The sequence below is a fragment of the Aethalodelphis obliquidens genome, unplaced genomic scaffold (assembly GCF_003676395.1).
Source record: "Aethalodelphis obliquidens isolate GAN/ISIS:26980383/991018 unplaced genomic scaffold, ASM367639v1 scaffold13, whole genome shotgun sequence".
In the NCBI taxonomy this organism is placed as follows: domain Eukaryota; kingdom Metazoa; phylum Chordata; class Mammalia; order Artiodactyla; family Delphinidae; genus Aethalodelphis; species Aethalodelphis obliquidens.
In genome coordinates this window covers 26505628-26524107 of record NW_020837957.1, presented here as the reverse complement: position 1 = coordinate 26524107, position 18480 = coordinate 26505628, and positions in this window count along the sequence as shown.

The following is an 18480-nucleotide window of genomic DNA, read 5'->3' as shown; positions in this document are numbered from 1 at the left end:
GTTTCTGTTTTGTAAATAAGTTCATTTGTATCATTTTTATAGATTCCACATATAAGTGATATCATGTAATATTTGTCTTTCTCTGTATGACTTACTTCAGTTAGTATGATAATCTCTAGGTCCATCCATGTTACTGCAAATGGCAGTATTTTATTCTTTTTCTTTTTTTTGGCTGAGTAATATTCCATTGTGTATATATACCACATCTTCTTTATCCATTCATCATTGATGGGCACTTAGGTTGCTTCCATGTCTTGGCTATTGTAAATAGTGCTTCTATGAACATAGCATGGGCTGCATGTATCTTTTCAAATTATAATTTTGTCCACATATATGCCCAGGAGTGGGATTGCTGGATCATATGGTAACTCTAGTTTTTTAAGGAACCTCCATACTCTTCTCCATCGTGGTTGTACCAATTTACATTCCCAGCAACAGTGGGAATTTACATTCTCCACACCCTCTCCAGCATTTATTACTTGTAGACTTTTTAATGATGGCCATTCTGAATGGTGTGCTGTGATACCTCACTGTAGTTTTGATTTGCATTTCTCTAATGATTAGTGATGTTGAGTATCCTTTCATGTGTTTGTTGGCCATCTGTGTATCTTCTTCGGAGAAATGTCTATTTAGGTCTTCTGCCCATTTTTTTGACTGGGTTGTTTTTTGTTGTTGTTGTTGGTATTGCGTTGTATGAGCTATTTGTATATTTTGAAAATTAAGCCCTTGTTGGTCACATCATTTGCAAATATTTTCTCCCAGTCTGTAGGTTTTCTTTTCATTTTGTTTATGGTGTCCTTTGCTGTGCAAAAGCTTATACATTTGATTAGGTCCCATTTGTTTATTTTTGCTTTTATTTCTTTTGCTTTGGGAGACTGACCTAAGGAAACATTGGTACAATTTATGTCAGAATGTTTTTCCTGTGTTCTCTTCTAGTTTTATGGTGTCATGTCTTATATATTTAAGTCTTTAAGCCATTTTGAGTTTATTTTTGTGAGAGAGTGTTCTAATTTCATTGATTTATATGCACTGCCCATCTTCTCCAGCACCACTTGCTGAAGAGACTGTCTTTTCCCCAGTGTGTGTTCTTGCCTCCTTTGTCAAAGATTAATTGACCATAGGTGTATGGGTTTATTTTTAGGCTCTCTGTTCTGTTCCATTGATCCATATGTATATTTTTGTGCCATTGCCACACTGTTTTGATTACTGTAGCTTTGTAGTATTGTTTAAAGTCTGGAAGGGTTATGTCTCCAGCTTTGTTCTTTTCTCCTTGGAATTGCTTTGGCAATTTTGGGTCTTTTGTGGTTCCATATATATTTTAGGATTATTTGTTCTAGTTCTGTGAAAAATGTCATGGGTAATTTGATAGGGATCATATTAAACCTGTAGATTGCTTTGGGTAGCATGGCCATTTTAACAATATTAATTCTTCTAATCCAAGAGCATGGGATATCTTTCTATTTCTTTGAATCATCTTCAATTTCCTTTATCAGTGTTTTATAGTTCTTAATGTATAAGTCTTTCACCTTGGTTAGGTTTATTCCTAGGTATTTTTTTTTGATGTGATTTTAAATGGGATTTTTTTTTTTTTACTTTGTGTTTCTGATATTTCATTGTTAGTGTAAAGAAATGCAACAGATCTCTGTATGTAAATCTTGTATCCTGCTACCTTGCTGAATTTGTTTATCAGTTCCAATAGTTTTTTGTGGAGTCTTTAGGGTTTTCTATATATGGTATCATGTCATCTGCATATAAGGACAGTTTTACCTTTTCCCTTCCAATTTGGATAACTTTTATTTCTTTTTCTTGTCTGATTGCTGTGGCTAGGACTAATACTATGTTAAATAGAAGTGGTGAGAGTGGGCATCCTTGTCTTGTTCCAAAATTTAGTGGGAAGGCTTGTAGCTTTTCACTGTTGAGTATTATATTGGCTGTGGGTTTGTCATATATGGCTGGCTGGATGAATGATAGATATTTTTGATACAGAATTAGATTGACAGTTCTTTTTTTTCAACACTTCAAAAATATCATTCAGGTGCAGGGACCCTGCCAGGGGATGTGGCTGGAGGTCCCCACCATGTGTGCTCACCAGGGAGTGTGGCAATCCTGACCAAGCCGAGTGCTGCCCAGGTGGGAGCAGTGGAGAGCTCAATGGCTGTGGTCATGGCTCTGCCAGTGGGCAGCCAGGGTTAGGAGGAAGGAAATGCTGGCTTCCCAGTGGGCCTTGGCTAAGGCACACAGGAGGGGTTTGGAGGAAAGTTGCTGGCTTTGGCCTTGCCTGGGGTGGGATGGTTAACCTGGAACACATCTATTATGATGAGTGGTGATATAGCAGATGCCGTGGATGCTTCAATGTTCTCAGCCAGGTGGAGACAGGAAATGATTGAAATGGCCTAGATTTCAACAGGTAGGCACCAAAGCAGTTGAAAAGTAGATAAAGGAGCCTGAGAGAGCTGCATTGGAGACATGACTTTAATTTACAGCCACAGAGGGCTTTTAAAGACCTTGCTCCAGAATTAAATCTATCCACCAAACAGAGATAGTGCTAGTGGAGAACAGACCTTGAAGTACCTTCCCAGTTGAAAAGAGAGCCCATAAGGAGCCAATCAACACACACCCACTTCCTTCTAAACCTGTGGTTCTCAGCCTTATCAGACCCATTGTCTCTCATAACAAGGATTCTGTAATGCTCCTTTAATATCCTAGAATGAAATTTGTAGAACATATAAATAAAGGCACTCTAATTTGAATAAAAGGAGGTTGAAAAATAATTTAAAATAAAATAACATGTATTTCAAAAAACATAATTCCAATGTCTTCTAGACTCCATAGTTTCTGGTTTTTTTTCTAATTTTTTAATTGAAGTATAGTTGATTTGCAATGTTGTGTTAGTTTCAGGTATACAGCAAAGTGATTCAGTTTTACATATATGGACTCCATAGTTTCTGATAAGAAAGCTACAATAATTAAAATCCCCCTTCACCCTTCCCCAACCTCCAGTATGTAATGTGATTTTCCCCTAGCTACTTTCAAGATTTAAAAAGTTTATCTCTGGTGTTCAGCATTTTCATTATGATATGTCTGGGTGTGGTTTTCTTTAAGTGTATCCTGTTTGGTTCACTGAGGTTCTTGGATCTATAAATTTAAGTCTTTCACCAAATTTGGGGCATTTTTAGTCATTATTCAATTATTTTTCTGTACCATTCTCTTTTTCCTCTCCTTCTGGGATTCCAATGAGATAAGTGTTAGACCTTTTGATATTGTTCCAATGGTCTCTGAGGCTTTGTTTATTTTTAAACTTTTTTCTATTGTTCAGATTGGATAATTTCTACTGAGATATCTTCAAGTTCACTGACTCTTTCTTCTTTCATCTCCATTCTACTATTAAGTCTGGTGTATTTTAAAATTTCTGTCACTGTATTTTTCAGCTATAGAATTTTCTTTTAATTCTTCTTCTGTAGGTTCTGTTTCTTTCATGAGAATGTCTGTCATTCCATTTGTTTCTAGATTATTTGCCCTTACTTCATGGGGTATGGTTGTAATAGCTGCCATAATTTTTTTGTTGTTGTTGTTTGTTTTGTTTTGTTTGTTTGATAATTCCAACTTTGGGAGTCATTTCAATGTTGGTATCTGTTGATTGCCCTTTCCTTTCAATTGTTTAACTTTTCCTAGTTCTTTGTATGTCAAGTAATTCTGGATTACTTCTTGGCCTTTTGAATACTGTGTTATGAGATTCCAGGTTCAGTTAAAATCTTCTGGAGAATGGCTTTTTTTTTTTTTTTTTTTAGCAAGCAACCAGCACTATTAGACTTCAAGTCCTGACCTGTTTTCTGTGGGCTTAGTTCTAATGTCAGTTTAGTTTTTAAAGACTTTGCAGTGCTGTTCTGGTTTTCACCACTTGCACACCTTCCATGGTGGTCTACACTGTAGTTCAGTTCTCAAAGCCTTTGCTGTGCTAATTCTGGTAGATTTCATGCATATTCAGATTGAGAGTGAGCTCAAGGTTTCATACAGAAGTTTAAAGAATTGCTTTCTCCCAGCTTCCTTCTTTCCAGATTTATTCAGCACTTCTATATGATTCTAGTGTGTGTGTGTGTGTGTGTGTGTGTGTGTGTGTGTGTGTGGAGTCCATATTAACTTAGCCTATCAACTTGCCAAAACCAGAAGTCTACATAATTTCATTAAATGAGTAATTGCATTCATGTAAATTTTTTACAACAAAATGATATAATTTTCACTGTGATATTTTAAAACTTTTATCAAAAGTTTATGTAGCAGATGATGTTAATGTCCCACTACTATTTCCTCAGATTCCTTTACTGTTTTGTTCATGTTGACTCCCAGAGGTGTCCACTCCTGACAGCCAGAGCCTGCACTGCTTTGTCAGAATGCTGTTCTTAGGCTGTGGGTGTCTAGTTTGCCTGTGGACATCTGAAAAGCATGGGGATTTACATCTTCAGGGAGCTGCCCTGATACCAGTGGCCAAGACAGGACTGTAATACTCCAGCTCCCTCACTTCTGATATGGATAATCTTTAGGTATAACCTAAACTGTCTGCACAGCTCCCTTGTAGAATTGAGCTAAAGCTATCCCCTATGGGATTTGTTGGATATTGGCATTCTTGCTTTGCTTCCTTAATTTCCCTGCCCACTTCCCCATTGCTTTACTCGCTTTTTTTTTCCTTGGGAAACTTCGTAAGAAATAACTTTCGCATCAGTCCTTGTCCTGGGATCTGCTTCTGGGAATACACTGTGGCCAGCAGAATTCTAAGACAGCCTTCAAGTTTTCCTGGTGCACATGCCCTGTATAATCCCCTCCTCTTGAGCATGAATGGGACCTCTGACTCTAAGATAGTCACTCCTTTAATTAGGTTATATTATATGGCAAAGGTGATGGGTAATAACTCCCTTGATTAGATGGGACTTAATTTTAACTCTGGAGAGAGAGAGATTCTCCTGCTGGACTTGAAGAATTAAGCTGTTATACTGTGAGAAGCCCACATGGCAAGGAACTGAAGGGCCTCTAGAAGCTGAGTGGTCCTCAGCTGGCAGACAGCAAGAAGGAGGGGACATCAGGCCTACAATAGCAAGGAACTGAATTCTGCCAGTGACCACGTGAACTCAAGAAAAATACACAGCATGGCTTAGATGGCAGCAGCTTTATTAGATCCTGAGCAGAGGAACCAGTTAAGCTGTGCCTGGAATCCTGCCCATGGAAACTGAGATTTATAAGTGTAGGTGGTTTTAAGTAGCTAAATTTGTTACACAGCAATTGGTTACACAGCAACAGAAAACTAATACAGTAACCTAAGGTGGAAGTTAGTTATTCCAGTGCTCTCTATTTCCTCACTAATGTTATCAATACTGTAATATTGAGTGATGTTGATGATGATGATTCTGAATTATTCAAGACCACTGTGTGTTTACTTATTCAGGAATCATTTGTTGAGTGACTGGCATGTGTTAAGACACTTTACTAGGTTTTGAGGTGATATCAAGGTGAATATTATCCTTCTTGACTTAAAGGAACTGATATTGCAGAGAGTAGGGGAAGATGCAGTTGTATATGAATAATGATATTACAAAACATACTCATAAAAAGTGCTGTAAGGAAGGTTATAAAGGAGATTTTATGGGAAGACTCTGTATGGAGTCTCCATTAGAATTAATTTTAATGCATGTAATGTGTCTACCTCAGTGTTGAATTTACAGTTGGGGTTCAAAAAACGATAGCAGAGTGGTCTAGCGGATGGAGTAGTGATTTGAGAATCAGATGGACCTGGATTTAAGTCCAGTCTCTTGGACTTACTAGCTCTGTGACTCTGGCAAATAATATTATTTTTACTCAACTCCCTCGATGGTTAAGTGTTTTACAAACTTGTAACCTAAACTATGCTCAGGAGCAAATTATTTATATCCTGTCCCGCAAATTCTTATGACATTCCATAACTTCTGGTAGAGAGAATGAATTGGAAAAGGGAAGCTCGAGTAATAATCTGATAGGAGATGCAGAGAGCCTGAAGTCAGTGGCAGTAGTAAGAGGAGTGAGAGTGGATTAGAGATATTGAGAAAGTAGAAGAGACAGGATGTTGAAGATGATTGTATGTGGTGGGGGATGGAAGGAGGGAGGGATGAAAGAAAGAAGTAGAAAAGTAACTGAACAGTATGACATTCTGCATTTGTAATGTATTATATCACTTGATCCTGTGGTCCTTAATCTTGCAGTAGCAGAGCATAGTCAGTATGAGCATGGGCTCTGGAGTCAGACTACATTGTTAAAGTCTAGCTCTTCCGCATTCTTGTAGTGACTTTGGGCAAGTTACTTAATCTTTCTTACCTTTCTATTTGTAAAATGAGAATACTAATAGTACTTACTTCACATGATTGTGGTAAGAGTTAACTGAGTGGCTCTACGTCTTAGAATAGTGCATGGCATAAAGAAAACTGCTTTGTAAATGGGAGCTATTGTAATAGGTATTATCACTAAATACATTAATTATTATCATTTAATAATAATTATATCAATGGTTATTAGTAAAAATAAATTAAATATGTTAAAATATTAACATATATTAAAATATAATGCTAATATATTAACATTTTAATAATAAATAATCAACATTTTAAAATATATCAGATTTATTTTATAAAATATATCAACCATATTAATCACTACTTTAAATAATAAAAGTATTAATGGTGGCCACACAGTAGTAATACATCACTTGAATCACGACCCCTTCTTCCTACCTCACTTTCTTTCTACCCACTCTTCACATCTTACAGCCTATCTATTCTCCTCCAGGGCTCAGCTAAAAACATTATGCTTTCCATAAATTCTTCTCTGATTCCACCTACCCTCTGAAATTTCATTAGTATATTTCTCTTATGGCATTTATAACTCCTCCCTCTTTTTCTGCTGGTGAAAAAGGTCTTATCTTGAACTGCATATGGTAGAAATTCAATATTTGTTGAATGGATACATGAATTAAGAGCATTAATAGAACTTTTAAGAGCCCTTAAGCTATTCACTTGCCTTACTCTATTAGTTTCTCACTAGCAACAGAGTGCTATTTTAATTCATAACAGGAGCTCTGAAAATAAAGATACCAGCCACACAAAACAGCTTAATTTTTCAGTTGTTCTTATTGGAAATCTGTGGGGAATCTCTGACTGTCTTTTCTTGGACAAAATAGTAGTGTTGTGGAGAGTAGCCGGGGGGGGTGGTTAGAGTGGTTTGAAAGCAAGATAATGCTAAGTGGGGGCAATGCTACTGTTAATTCTGTAGGTGAGAAAGTTATCCGTATATTGAAAAATTATTTTGGAACTCTGATTTAAAATTTTTAATGTAATCTACAAAAGACATGCACCCCTTTGGATTGGAGGTAGACATTTATTTTGTGCATGGTGGAGAATGGTTTTGAGCCTTGCATTTTTGTGCTCAGAAAACGCTAATTTCCTAGTTGGACATAGGAGCATCAGGTGCTTCATCTCAAGACGTCAAGATGAGAAGATGATGTTTTTCCCTGACATCAAGAGCATAAGAATGACTAATATGTAGATAGCTCTTAGAGTATATGAATGGTGTGCTTTTTTTGAGGGGGGAGATGTTTCTCCTTATTCTTTTAAAAGAAGAAATCAATGTGAGTTTTATAAAATACCTACGGTTAACTCCCGTTTTCCTGGTAATGGCTTTGAGGGAATGCTTCAGAATCTTGGACACTGGATTTAGTTATTTATTTATTTTTGGCTGTGTTGGGTCTGCGTTGCTGTGCGTGGGCTTTCTCTAGTTGTGGTTAGCGGGGGCTACTCTTCGTTGCGGTGGCTTCTCTTGTTGTGGAGCACAGGCTCTAGGTGCATGAATGGGGTGCTTTTTGTTACGCAGATGTAACATGTGCTTTTTCTCTTGTATTGTACAATGCAGGGATAGTTGTAATTATCATAATACCTAGCTAGTTAGCTATTCTGTGAGACTATGATTATGCAGAGTTTAGAGAGAATTTTATTTATGAACTATTCTCAAGGGAAAAAAAAACAAAACAGAAGCAAAGAGCTAAGCCAGCACGTCATCTAATTCTCAATGTAAAATAATGCAGAAGTGCGGAAGATGAACATCTGATTTGTCACATGTGATACACTAATGTTTTATCCAAAAGGAAGAACACATTGTAACTTGCTCAGTCATCTGCATAAACACCACCTGGCCCTTTACAGGCACCTACTCAAGTAACAGGAGTCACAGAATGGCAGCTCTGCTCATAGCCCTTCCACTGGTAGAAATAGAAAAATCTCTTTTCTTTCCTTAAAAACAAAGCATTTATGTATCAAAGTAGCAGCATCTAACTCATTTTTTTTTAACAGCGTAAAATCTAGGTGATTATAGTGAAGCCACTGGAACATTCCATATTAGGGAATATATGATCATAAATTGCCTAGTTTTTGAACAGCTAAAAAAATTCATTATCCTTTAAAAAGAGGGTAGATCAAAACAGACCTTGTACAATAAGGTATTTATTGCAACGTGAAGCCACCAGCCGGGTATATCACTTAGTAAGTCTTGTGTTGGAACAGCTATAGTTTTTAGTGTAAAATATTTTGCCAGAGATAGGAGATTTTTTTTTTCCTCTGAACCGACACATTCTGGTTGTATGCCTCAGTGAGCATACCTTTGTGCTACATTACACACAGAGAGGTAGCATCACATTTTCCAGTTGTACTAATATAAAAATCAGGAACCTGGATCACTAAAGTATATCAGTGTTGCATGTTTTCAAAGGAAAGTAAGTGGGACGGTGAATGATACTGATAGGTGGTCATACAAAAAGGTTTGGAAAACCAAATTTCACTTGCCTTTACATTTTAGATTCAAGTTGATAACTAGAGGATGTCAACTACCTTGTTTTCCCTGTTGAGAAAATCCTGCCAGTCTCAGTGTATTTTTGCAGACAGAGGACAATTGAGTAAGTTAGTCTTCTGGGTGTACCAGCTTTTTGTTTTTATTATTTTAAGGAGGAGATAGTGTTCAAGAGTCATTGAACTCTGCCTTTGGCCCATTCTTTTATTGACTGTCTGTGGGACATCTGTAGACTCCAAAAATTCCTATCTTTAAATATATCTTCCAGTCATCTGTCACCCTAAAATTTTTCCTGGGGCCACTTGGGAAGTAACAGTCTGCAGCTCTTTTGTAATGGGTTTCTGGATCACATGCCCTGAATTAGTGCTTCCATTAATAGCCTCCTTATGCTTTTTTTTTTGGTGGTGGTGGTGGTTGGGCCCTCCCTGGTTTTGGATTTAATGCCTTATGATATTATGCAGTTTAATTGTCCAGGCAATCTATGTCAACCCAAGGCAAATGTTTAATTTTGTTCACATTGTTCAAGTGCATCTTTCATTTGTCTTTCATTTGGCATAGAATCTTATCTTAACTGTATCCCCTGGTTCATGTTGGAAAGTGTGGCTGGATTAGGGAGAAGAAGGATCTTATTCTTTTCCCAGTTCCCATTGCAGCCTGGACAGTAATTCATTCATTCGTCTGTTCTACTAACAAGTTTAAAGTTCCTACTATGTGAGAGTGTTGAGGAGAGAATGATGAAAAGTAGACATGGTCCCCACCTTCATGCTTTATGCTTTATAGTCTAATAAGTTTGAACAAATATTCATGATTCCAGAAATAACTGATAAGGTTTCTGCTTCAGGGTCAGGATGAGGGTATTATTTCAGCAGTTAATATGAAATTACCTTAAAAAATACTTAACACACACTAAGCATTATGTTCCATGTCATCTCATTTAATCTGCATTTTAATTTGCAAACGTACAAAGTAGGTAATATTAGTCTAATTTTCCAGATAAGGAAATTTTAGGCAAGTCCCATAACTTTCCCAGTGTTAGACAGCTACCAAGGTCTATATGATTGTAAAGCCTAATTGCTAAGTTTTTGCATTGGTATCAGGAGCTGAACAACCTACCTCTGCAAAGTGAATCTAAACTTAGGTTATGTAGATGAATAAATCAAAAGTATTATTTCCTTTTGATGCTGACCAAAAGCTGTAAACTCAAATGTCTACAAAGAAACCAGGCAGGTCTCATAGTATGGTGAAGCAAGAGGGTAATAATAAGGAGTGGTGGGTACTGTAGTAAATTCAGACTTACATCCTTTGCCTAAATCTTCCAGGTAATTGCTTCTGTGTGTGTGTGTGTGAGGACCCAAGGATAGTGTCATTGCTAGACTATAGAGCACCTTTGTGCAAATTAAAACGATACTCCTTCCTTTTGGTGGATATATACCTGGCGTGGCAAATGAGTGCCTGTTGGACGTCAGCCCCATTTACCGTTTAGGCTGATTCTCTGTGCAAGGCATAGCCGATCACAGTCTTTTTCAAGAGAAGCTGGGCGTGTGGATTTTGAAAGTGACATTTCTTGATTTTTAAGTGTTGGCAATGAATTCAAATTAAAAAAAAACCCCACTGTGTGGGTCAAATAAAAGTCATCTATATGTTGGATTTGGTCTGCTGGCTACCATTTGAAACTTCTGAATTATACGCTAAGGCTCAGAAGTGAAAAGTAACAGTTTTTATTTATTTGGTCATCATGATCCTTAAAAATCTACAGACAAAAGTATTTTCAACTTTGATCTGATCCCAGAAGTAAGAAGCATGTTAAGTATCTGAATCCTAAAGGCTAATGTGAAGAGAAATCATCTTTGTCTCTGAGAAATCTAGCTCTGCTAGCATGAAAAATTCTCAGGTGTTTTATTTGATAATTACCTATATTTAGCAAGAATACCTAGAAGTTAAACTCATCAAGGGTAATTGTGAAAAGTAAGTAGAATTTGTGTAAATCTCAAATTACCCTGAACTTTTCTTTTAGATGTAGAGTATTAGTCGTGGCCTATGAGTGTGTTACAGTGATATTTGATGAGGCTAATAAGTTGAGCTAAGAATAACACCAGAGAAAATTTGCATTATCTTACCCATGAAAGAATTTGCCTTCCGGTCATGGATTTAGGTTGTTCCCTAAATAATTTTTCCATTGTCTAAGGTACTTATGGTTCATTTTAAGTTTGAGCTCAGTTTTGTCTTTATAGTAGCTCATTCTTTTAATGTTATTTAAGCAAATAAAGCCAAATCATGCCTTACTTGGGGCAATGGAATCATGAAAGATATGTATCACAGTGAAAAGGGATAGGTACCAAAGGTATAGCCAACAACCTTTGTGCCTTCTGAGCTGATACTTCAGGGAAATCTTGTCTTGAGGAATAATGGGGAAGTTGCCCAGAGAGAGAGAGCAAATTGATACTTTTTAGAGGTGGGAAGAAAATACGAGGTCTGTGTGAACGATTACTAATGACCTCTTTTGATGAAATGCAGTTCTTTCCAGAGACTAGAGTTGTTTGGTCCTTGTGTAGTCATTACTTTTGTGAAGTTCCATAAACACAAAATCCTTTTTCATCTCCAGGGAAAGTAGAGCATAGGTCAGTGGGAACACTTTATTTTTTTCCTTCTCGTCTGCAAATGAAATTTGTATAACTCTGTGCCTAAGCTTTTAATGAACCCAAATTGCAAAACTGCAAAAATTTAAGCTACACACATGAAATTGCCACAAGCATATCTAGTTGTGTGGACTCTAATGCATTCTGGAGAAGAGTGTCCTTTTTGTTCAGAGGGAATCCTAGAATTAATTTTGATTGGATTCCCAAACCTTGGCACTAAAGTGAAAAGGTTTCACCAGAAAATAAGTAGGAGCTACAAAGTAAGTACATAGTTATTGATCTTTTTGCCTTTAATATTCAGTTTCTTGATTATTATGTCATCAAAGGACATATATTTTTCTTGTTAAAAAAAAATTATCAGTGAAGTAGCCCTGTTAGGATATTCAGCTTCAGCTTTTCTCCTAACATGTTATTTTTGACCAGATTATTAGAACTAGAAGGAATCTTAGTGATCCACTTGATTTTCAAAGTGTGATACTTGAAACCCCACCTTGCTTTGGACATGTTTCAGGGTTCCTATAAGAATTTAATTAAATTTTCATTAAAAAATATGTAGTTACTTCTCAATTATCTAGGCTATCATAGGCGGTAAGAGGAGGTTGTTAGGCAGGACTTCAGAACCCCAGCCACATTTCAGCCAAGGCAGCTTCAATTTCATTCATTCATTTATTAAGTGAATATTCATCCAGCACTTATGATATGGCCAGGCACTCTTTCAGGTGCTGGGAGTAAAATGGTTGAAAAATTAGACAAAGTCTCTGGGCTTCTAGAGCTTCTATTATGAGGTAGAGTGGGGCAGGGGACAAGAACAGATTTCCAGTGAGCATGCTTGAAAAATAACTAGAAGAGCAGGAACACCTACCCACAATATATATCTAGTAGTTAAATTCTGTTCAGTGTTCTGGAACACAGTGAACAAGGAGGAGAAAGCTAAGAGATGAGGTCAGAGAAGTACCAGGGCAAGAACACATAGGTCTTTGAAGGCATGATAAGGAGTTTGGATTTTATTATAAGTGAAGTGGGTGTGATATGATCTGATTTGTGATTTAAAAGGATCATCCTGGCTTTCTGTGTGGCCAATAGCCTACAGTGTGGCCAGAGTGGAAGCAGCAAAGGCTATTAGGAGCTTTAGGTAATTTTCTACCTGTGAGCATGATGCAATAGGTTGTGGCAAGACAATGTTCCTGCTGAAAATAATTAGAAAAATCTGGCTAAATTTCAAAACATAACTTAAAAAGCACCAGAGAGCTATGGGAAGAATGAGGACAAGATGGACTCTAATTTCAAAGAGGGAAGCTGATGATCAGGAGCCATTTTCCCCCTGAGGGCATTTGATGATCCTGGGCATGGCCTAAGGATCAGAATTTGGCCCAGGCTGAAGGCTACTTCTGGGTAAATAAAGGCTTTAGTGGTTATGTGGAGCCAGAGTGACAAAATTCAAGACTGGAGGGATCACAGATGCATGGCCAATTTTCCCCATAAGACACCTGCTGAACTTTGAGGCTTCACAGGAGATTAAAAAGCTGTTTGAAAGTTCCTGAAAAGTAGAGTGAAATATCTTATAGTCTTCTGATACTTAGGAAACAAAGACTCTTCCAGGGAGGAGGCTCCAAAACAAAATAGACAAGGGATGAAATCCCTAGAAGGAGTGGTGAATTGATTCACAGGTACTTTTCATCTGAGACATTTACTAACTCTGGGTGCATCTAGAGGTCAAAAGTCTAGACCTGACCTTTGGCAGAAGACCATTCCTGTGAAACAGAAAGGCCAGCAGAAATTTTGACTTTTGGGGGGCTGGAATAATGAAATTGGAGACTTAAGGAGTCTCAGATACATAACTGATCTTGCCTTCAAGACATTTGCCACATTTGAAGCTGTGTGGAGTAGGAAGATAAAGAACTAAGCTGTAAACCTCTGAAGGGCAGAACTGAATCTCCCTCTGTCTTTCAGATTTGGGAAATCAAAGTCCTTCCAGTTTACAGTTAAAAGCCCTAGAAAGCCATCTAGGGTCAAGCGTAACTAGATTGAATTTTACCAAAATGATCACAGTCCCAATCCAGCTATGTCCCTCATTGGCTTGAGAATATTAGTTCACCTAGTAGCTGTCCTTGCTGATCTCAGAGAGGAAAGTCTTTCTGGTGGAAGATAACATCATCTGAAGGCTCTATGGTTTTTGTTTTTAGTCAGAGAACAGGTTAATAGAAAATATCCAAGCATAAGCACAGAGAGAAAAATAATGGAAAGACAGGTAAGAGCAATGTGGAACATTCTGAAAAGGACATATAATTGAAGTTCCAGAAGGAGAGGAAGAGAGAATAGACTTTAAGTAATAGTCAAAGAGTTAATGGATAACAATTTTCTAAAACTATTAAAGACACAAATCCATAGATTTAGGTGGTATAAATACAGTGGAAATGATATCTGGCATCACATTTATAAAACTGCTAAAAATCTAATAAGTGGAGAAAGTTTTAAATTCATCCAGAGAATGACATGACTTTTATAGGAACATCAGTAAGACTTACATATGACTTCTCAACTGAGACTATGGAAGTCAGAAGGCAATGGGATGGCATCTTGCTTGTTGAGAGAAAATAACTGATGGAATTCAATACCTGGTGAAAATACATTTGAAAAATTAAAGTGAAATAAAGAAGTTTTCAGACAAATAAAAATGGAGGGATTTTTTTTCCCACCAGGCCTATACGAAAAGAAATAGTTAAGGGAGTTCTTCAGAGAGAAGTATATAAATTCAAGAGGGAATGAAGAACACAAGAAAGGGCAAATATGTAGGTAAGTATAAATGAATATTGACTGTATAGAACAATAACAGTAATGACTTTTGGAGTCTTAAATTGATATATAGTTAAATGCATGATAAAAATAATGCAAAAAGCAGGAGAGGATAAATAGAATTAAAGTATTCTAAGGTTATAGCAGTGTTGGGAAGTAATAAAAGTAATAATTTATACTAGAATGTAATAACTCAAGTATGCATGATATAATCAATGTCAGGGGTCCCCAACCCCCAGGCTGCAGACCGGTACTGGTCCATGGCCCGTTAGGAAAGGGGCCACACAGCAGGAAGCGAGTGATGGGTCAGTAAGCAAAGCTTCATCTGCCCGCTCCCCGTTGCTCACATTACCACCGGAACCCCACCCCCAGTCCATGGAAAAATTGTCTTCCACGGAACCTGTCCCTGGTGCCAAAACATTTGGGGACGGCTGATCTATGTAATCTATACAAGAGCAATGAAAAAAATAGTATAACAATTAACAGAGGAAAAGATGAAAAATATATTTGATTAATCCAACAAATGAAAGAAAGGAGAATAAAAAGAATATAAAACAGAGTAAAATAGAAAACAAATGGTAAAGTCATATCTGTAAACCTACTATAGCAGTAATTGCATTGGAAGTAAATGAACTAAATACTCCATGTAGAAGAGTGAGATTGTAAGACTGGATAAAAATGCAAACTCAACTATATGCTGCTCACAAAGTATAAAGGATGCAAATATTCAAGGACATAGAAAGGTTAAAAGTAAATGGATAGGGAAAGATAAGCTTAAGGACACTAAGTGAAAGAAAGCTGTTATAGCTTTACTGATATCAGACAAAGTAGACCTGTAAGTTGAGAGGCATTATTAGAGATAAGAGGGCTACTTCATAATTGTAAGGGAGCAATCCAACAGGAAGGAGGCTATCACAGTAATCCATGTCAGAGATGATGATGAATTGGACTACAAAGACAACTGTAGATGTAAGATGAAGTAGTCAAATTCTGGATGTATACTGTGGGTAGGTGCTAATAGGATTGACATTGGATATGATAAGGGATATGAAAAAAAGTGAGGTATCAAGGATGATTTCAAGGTTTTTGTCTTGAATAGCTTGATGAAAGGCTATGCTATTTTCTGAAATGGGCACATTTATTGAAATGTGGGGTTAGGAAAGAGAAATAAAACTTTTGGCCAAATGGAACAGGATTTGGAAAAGCAGCAGTAATCCAATTTTGGTCATATAGAGCAGTGCTGTTGAGAAGGAATTTGGACACACAAATCTCTAATCTGGTGTAACAACTCCCTCATTTTACAGATGAAGATATTGAGGCTTCAAAACTTGCTTGTAATTACACAGCAAGTAAACGGCAGAACCAGAACTAAAATCCAGATCTTTTGGACTAAATCTAGGATCCCAAACCATACTGTATGCAATTTCTAAAGACACATCACATGGAATAACAATAATTGTTAAAATGTATTGAGTACATGTACTATATGCCAGGTATTGTGCTAAATACTTGATACTTTTAAACTCTTTTTTTATAGCCTAGTGAGGTAGATACTATTATCATCCCCATTTTTACAGGTAAGAAAACTGAGCTTTTGAGGTTGAGTAACTTCCCCAAGGTCACACAATTGGTGAAACCAGTTAGATAACCTGGGAGTTCAACTCTTGTACCCATGTTCTTAACCATTATGCTTTACCTTTTCCTGATATGGTAGAAAATAGATACTCAGATTGTGCTGTGTCCCATTTCACTTCCTCGATTCTTTCATGTGTTTATAGTGGAAATGATATCTGGCATCACATTTATAAAACTGTGACTATTTAATTTTTTTTGGCCTCCTGTTTTTCCTTTAGATTTTGAATTTGACTGAAGAGTTCATTTCCATCCAGTTACATTTAGGGAACTTACTGATACTTACGTAAGGCTCTTCTTCTAAGACCCAAGATCATGCTTTATCAGGATGCAGTAATGGCTTCTGAAATTTCAGCAGCTGTAACTGCTGTCTTTTTGGAACAAAGGAGTAGTTAGAAATCATTTGTGGTAGTAAAAGCCTCCTCTCTTTTTCTGACATAAGAGCCTTTGTGTTTTTGTTCACCTCTGAAAATTACAGAGAAAATAAAGTGAAACCAGCAGAAAATAAAAAAAATTCAGAAAACCCAACGCCTCAACCAAATTACCTCCCCAACCAAAACTGAAAATTCCTCAGAGGAAGGGGGCTTTTTTTTTTTTTATCTTTAATCTAAGGGCAGTGTAAAAGCCTAGGTAGTCTCTGGGACAACTTTAATCAACTTAATGCAGCCTGTACACTTCTGGCTTTGGGCCGGTTCAAAGAGACACTCAGATGTGAGCCAGTGAGTGAATGCTTTCTTGGGGCATTGGACTAAAACCAGCTCTATATGATAAGACGAGAGGTCCAAGAGGAGTCAGTGATGTGGTCCATTTTGGCTGGATTGATGCAGTCTGGAAATGGGTTGTTACTAAAGGTGTAGTGGCAGAAGCCAGCTGGTCCCTCCATCTAGCGTAATTTCCTTTACAAGGTGCTTGTGAGAAAAAAAATTGCACGGTGATGGGCCTTTGTTAGTTCAAAGGTTTTTACCTCTTTATTCTAAAGCCCCATTGTGAATTCACAGGACTTAAAATATGTATTGTTGTCCCTTTCATTTTATCATTCTAAAAGAAATCAAAAGACAAAACTTGTTTCTTTCCGATGAGCTTGGCTGTTTGAAATCATAGGGTGTTTGTACATACAGCCTCCTAAATCTTTGTGATTTCAGTGGGAGTTGGTGAGGCATTGTTCTTCCTTAGAGTTGCAAGAAACTTTTGCAAAAACATACTTGCTATCCCTTTCTTTTCAGCAATTACAGTTTAGTTTATTGTAAAATGAAACAGAGAAAACTGCAAGTACATTTTTTTAAAAGATCTGAAGATCTTTTAAAAGATCACCCCCTTCCTTTTCAATTAAAGTCGAGTAGTTTGTCTTGCTATAATCTCAACCCTTGAGTATTTCTATCCACTTTTGCTTTAACAAAACTTCTGGCTAAATCAAACAGGATTTAGCATAGACATTGTGTGCTAGTAAACATGAAGATTTTAGCTGTACAACTAAAATAATACTTTGATGAACAATACTAATTGCTGTTTGCTATTATTAGCCTGAGGAAGTTTTCCTGAAGGCACGGTATTTCATACTGTGAATTGCTTGCTCCCTGGAGTCTCTGTGTACCATATTTTCTGCCACACAATCCATACTTTAAAGTCTTTTACCCATTAAATACAGTTGAAAGTATAATTTCAGTGCCTGACAGTTTATAAAAAAGGAGAAATGCTCATTTAAAAAAAAATACTGGGAAAACAGAATAATCTCTTACCAATACAAAAACATTGGTGACACTACCCAGTTTCCCAAAGAAATATTTTGTTCATCATCTCCTGAAATGTGAATCAAAACACTTATGACAGGTGAATGAAGAGAGAAAAATTAAGGTATGGGCACATACAAAAGCAGCATTAATAATTCAGGTAAATAAAATTTGTATACAAAAGAAAACTGTCAAGGTGTTTTTGCAAGTACAGGACATTTAGGCAACAGGAAGATGAGTTGAAGTTTGAATGTTTTACATTCCACATTTACATTATATAGTTTGAATTTTCTTTTCTTGATTCCATTGTTCAGCAAACATGTTTACTATGACCTATAATCTTTCCTAGATTAAATGAATTGGAGTTTTTCTTTTATTGACATTGCAGCAGTTTTAAGTATTAACTACAGGTAGACTGTAAACTGTTCTTTAATATTTTACAATTTATTTATATTAATCCTTAGTTGGTTGAAAACCATTACTTCCTTACTTGAGCCATTTAAACTAATTTTGTCATATCTCATTGTTAGTGCCTCTCAGTGGGCTTCTCTATGTATGTGGTTGCTTTAATTTTTAAGACAGCATGAAAACATTATTCACCAAAGGTATTTTTAAGATGGAACTTAGGAGAGTAAGTTACATCGACAAGAATCAAAAAATGCATTGAGAAGAATCACTGTTTTCAAGGAAGACCTTATTTTAGGCTGGAGGAGTTGTCATTACCTTCTTGAGAATGATACCTGGTTTTTCTAGTTTGCTTCATTTATTCAACAAATATTTACCGAGACCTCATTATTTACCTGGAACTGTGATAGAATTCAAAGGTAAAACAATAAAAG